The sequence below is a fragment of the Eptatretus burgeri genome, chromosome 1 (assembly GCF_056783735.1).
Source record: "Eptatretus burgeri isolate ZD-2024b chromosome 1, Ebu_testis_v1, whole genome shotgun sequence".
NCBI classification, from domain to species: domain Eukaryota; kingdom Metazoa; phylum Chordata; class Myxini; order Myxiniformes; family Myxinidae; genus Eptatretus; species Eptatretus burgeri.
Genome location: NC_140961.1, coordinates 28715660 through 28720659, shown reverse-complemented (window position 1 = coordinate 28720659; position 5000 = coordinate 28715660).

The following is a 5000-nucleotide window of genomic DNA, read 5'->3' as shown; positions in this document are numbered from 1 at the left end:
GAGCCAGGCTGCCCGCATGCAGTCTCTGACTCAAATAATGCAGGTGACAGGGAACGTGGCTGGCTGCTCACACGCAGTCCAAGGCCTTCCCTTTTGAACTGAACGCAGTGAACCACAACGGTGCATGGGCTGCACAACGCAGTCTCCGTGCCAGCTCAAGTGGCACACGCAATGAGCACAACGAATGGATGCATGAACACAAACACGGTGCACGGGCCGCCACTGCAGGCCCGTGTTGTAGCTGCCAACAGGGCAGTTCTCGCAGCTTGCAAACTGTTGCCTTGCGGATCCTGGCGCACATGGAAATGAACAGGGGGGGGCAAAGCAAAAATTGAACGGGGGCTGGTGAACAGGGGCAGTGGGCATGGCATGGCAAAGGCAGCAGGCAAACGCAGCCCGCAGAAGAAGGCCGCTGCAGGCAAACACAGCCGGCAGATGAACTGGCCGGCACAGGCCTTGAAGCAAACACGGCCAGCCGATGGCACAGGCCTTGCAGCAAAACAACAGCTGCCGATGAAGTTGGCCAGCTTTTGCCGGAGGGAGTGCGGTGGTGCTGGCCACTCGGAAGGCGGGCTCGGACCTACCTACCTGTCTCCCTCCCAACCTATCGCCTTTGCCTGTCACTGTACATACCCACTCCCTTAATTTGTCAAACCCCAATTTAGCCCCAACTTATTTTTTTTGTTGTTTTTATTTTTACTTCCCCACTATAAATCGTCCCCTAACCCCCTTTATCGTCCTTGTTCGGCTAACCTATCCTGTCACCTAGCCTACTCCCAACCCCTACGTTCCCTTCCCAGAGGGGAATAAGGGAGAGCTAACGTCCTGTGTTGAGGCCCACCGAAGCCTCAGAATGGCCTCCCCAGAGTTCGGCGATCTAACCCAAAGTGGGTCCAGCGGCCCACAACGACAGCGAGGGGATGGATGGTGCGGAGGGGTACATCTCCTAATCTACCCTAACCATTTAACTGTTAAACTACCCCGGGCTTTCAACAAGCGCCTCTCGCTTAAACTATTGGTTCTAACAACCCAGATTCCCGTCGCCTGTGTTGGTGTCCTTACAATTTCGGGCCTCGCCCCCCAATTTTCTCTCCGTGCCCTCACACGGTCTCCTGGCTGGGACACGTGGCTCCCTTTGGCAGGCACGACCCTCTGCCGAATCTCCCGCTATGGCACCCCCGGGCACTACACTGCCTCCGAGCCTACCAGCTCCCTAACACCGGGAGTGCCCCCATGGCACCTCCCCTGAAACGCACACGTGGCAGGCCGGCCTCCCGGCCCCTTTCCGAGGGTCACCCGTCCCCCCTGCACTGCCCACGCGGCTAATCGCGCCCCGGGCCCCCGCACCAAGCAGGCGCACCCGTGCCCACTACTCTATCCCGGCCCCCCATGGGCCCTTGGCCTACCGCGGCCGACTCGCCTGGTGCCCGGGGTACCCACTCAGCGATACTCACCTTTCGCAGCCACGCTCCCAAGCCTGTCAACAGGGCTCCTGCACCCCTCCAAATGGGTCTCGAGCCTACTTTCCCACCAACAACAAAACGACCTCCATTTTTCAATTTGACTAACCCAGCTAACTCAATCTACACTGACCCCGGGGTCCCTTGGGCGGGAGTCACTCCTCCCCCCAATCACTCATCGCACCATGCATTCCCCATTCACTCCATACACACAGACCCGCTGGCCTCACTCACCCACCAAGTACTCACCTTTCGCAGCCACAACTCTTCAACACACACACCGCTGAACTCTGCCATCCTTCTAACTACATCCCCTAACTAACTCGTGCTCCCACGTCGTCCCTTAAACTAGTAGCACGTTCCTTTTAACCTACGTAGCTAAGCTACGTCCCCACTACACATTCACAAGTCTGTCTCTGTCTCCTAACAAATCATTTTATTTCCCATTTTCCCATCCTAAATCTGGCTACAATCCCTCTAACTAATCCATTCCACGGACTCCATGAGGACTTACCCCTGCCCCATGAAGTCGGTCTAGCTAAGCTAACCCTTCCCCCTAACTAGTTTCCATCCTGTGCCCAGGAATCCTGTACACCCGAAAGTGAGGCTTGCTTTTTTTTTTTTCCCATGCGCAGCACCTGCGCGGCAACTCAGAGCTCGCGCACTTTGCACCTGCCCGTGACGTCATGCAGCTGCACGTGTTCCTCGTCCCTCCTTGCACGGGACCATCCGGCAGAGATACCCCTCCTGCCGGATTCCAACCACACGTGCAGCCATGACGTCACCGTGCGCAAAAAAAAAACACAAGCCCCACTTCTCGAGGGGTTCCCCACGCGAACACATGTGCTTTGCCCGTTGGAGCTTAACACACACGATCGCGTGGAGAACCCGTCCGGTCCAAATCCGTAGTCCTGCCTAAACTTTGTCCGTCCGCGGGATCGGCAAATCCACCGCGTGCGTTTCCGAACCGGGACTTCACTCTCGCAAGCGAGCACGTGGCGGTCTCGTGCGTTGCACAGCACGAACCGCGTGCTCACTGCTGGGTGAACCCGGCACGGTCCACGAAATAGCTACAGCCGCTACTCGGCTTTCTTTCCTCTGTCGCCGTCTCCGTCTCCATTCCACACACGCATACCTGCGTGTTACGACGCACACAGTCCACACCATCACATTCACACCGGGAGATGCGGCTGCGTGCTCCCGCATGCCAACCGACATCTCCCTCACATACCGCTCTCTCACACACACGGTCTCCCTGGCACACAGCGACCTTGCACACGGCCGTTCACTCACGCGTGCGGGGGCACTCACCCGCGGTGCCTCACTCGCACTCCGTGCCTCATCCACACACGGTGCCTCACCCACACACGCAGGGGCACTAACCCGCGGTGCCTCACTCACACTCCGTGCCTCATCCACACACGGCGTGCTGGGAAGCACGTACTCCGGCACCATCGCCACCACACCACTCACACACGAGGTCGCTTCCACACACGGGGTCGCTTCCACACACGGTGCCGCACTCACACCTTGCACCACACACACAGGGACAACCACACTGGGGATTCGTGTCCCCACAAGGGTCTCCGGGGCCTCTATACCCCCCAAGCTCTCCGTGCACCCGTCCACAGCACTCCTCCCCTCAACCTCGCAAAGCACGACCGAACTCACCTGGTCGTGACTCGCCTCAAGGGGGCATACTCCCTCCCCTTGTTCCTGGAGGAGGCCATCCAACTGCTCGCACCGGGTCCCTGCACGCTCCGCGAGCTCACCCCCATTATCCTCCACTTCCTCCGTGTGTGTGTGTGCGTCACTTACCCCGTCTTCATCGTGTAGTCTCTCTATTTTTTCTGTCTCCCGTGTCTCTATACATTTATGAGTTTCTGTTGTCCCCTCCTGTCTCTTCGTCTCCGCTTCTTTCTGGCGTCTTTCCCTTATCTTTATGTAGGTCAACCTTGCTTTCTCTTTAAGTCGCTCCCGTCCTTCCCTGTTTTTCACTCCTTGCTCTTTCACGATCTCCGCGTACCTCATCCTTGCTTTCCGTATTAATTGTTCTTTTCTCTCCCTCGCAATTACTTTCACCTCGTCTCTTGTCTCCCGAATTACTTTTTCCTTACCCGCCTCCACCGCGGGCCTGTCAGCCGTTGCACCCCCTTCCAGCTCGTTCGTTCCGACACGTGGAGTCGCCATTTTAAGTTCCCTGCTCACGGCCTTCATGCCCGCCTGCAGGCATCGGCCCATGTTCTGCGTCTCACCCCGCAGCTCTTTCATTTCTTCTTTCATGTTTGCTTCCATCTTAGTTTTCATGCGTTTTATTTCGTTTGTGAATGTATCCATCTTTTCGTTCATGCCTTTCATTTCGTTTTTCATTTCATTTGTGTTTGCATCCATTTTTTCGTTCATTGCCGTCAGCATGGCGCATAGCTGGGCCATGTTGGATGCACTCAGCTGAGCCGTTTCGGCAAGGGTTGGGGAAGGGTCTTGGTGGAGAGGGGGGGGGAGGTGTCATACACCGCGGCCGCTGCCGCACCCACCTCGGGCCCTGGGTTCAGTTGGGCGAGTCCGTGTTCCTGCACAATCAACATTTCCTGCTCGGGGATTCCATCCTGGACCATGGACTCTACATTATTACACATATACATTTCTAATACCCCCGGCTCCCGCTCGCCTTGAGACGCCATCTTGCTTCTCGTGAAGGGTTAATTTGCTCGCTCGTAATTTGGAGGGAATCGGGGGTCGCTTCTCTCACCCCTGGACCGATTCCCGTAAATTTAGCCGGAGACAGGAGAGCCCGTTTTCCTGTTCTCCGATACCAGTGCCGCGAGGAGGGCGATGAATTTGTATCGCACGACCTGACACCAGTGTTGCGGTGTCGCGCCCGCCGGCGTGCGACGGCCACGCCGCAACCTCGAATCGCGGCACGTCGCCCACCGGACGGACAATCCAGTCGTGACCCTCTCGGACTAACGCCGGGAACCAGTCACGGGTGGACCTTTCGGTCTCACCGCGATCGAGCCAATCAGCCCCCGCGTGGGATAGGGCTGCTCGCCAAATTCGACCTACCTAAGTACCCACGCGGAGGGTAGACCGGGCGATCGCACCTCGCCGCAGGTCGACTTCGGACACGGGCCACTTAAGCGACCCGCTCCGTACTATCAGAATAACCGAGCGGTGTTATCGTCGACCTCGACGGTTCGATTAATTATCGGGCGTACTCAGCCCACTACCAACCCTTTACGTGAAGCAAGATGGGGGTTCAATGGGGGAAAAGACGAAGCGAAGCGGGAGACAGTTCAACAATAAAGCACATTTATTCTCGGCACACGGGAAGCACACAAATACAATTCCACCAAATGCACACAAAAAAAAAAGAAACACAATTCCATTTACACAAAAAGCAAAACATAAAAGTGAAAACACAGTGCAGAGCTAATACCGACTACCGAGCACACGGCAACACTTATACAATTCTACTTCACAGACGGCGCCGACAACACATACCCAAAACCAAGGAAAAGAAATACCCTCAAGAATGAGGTA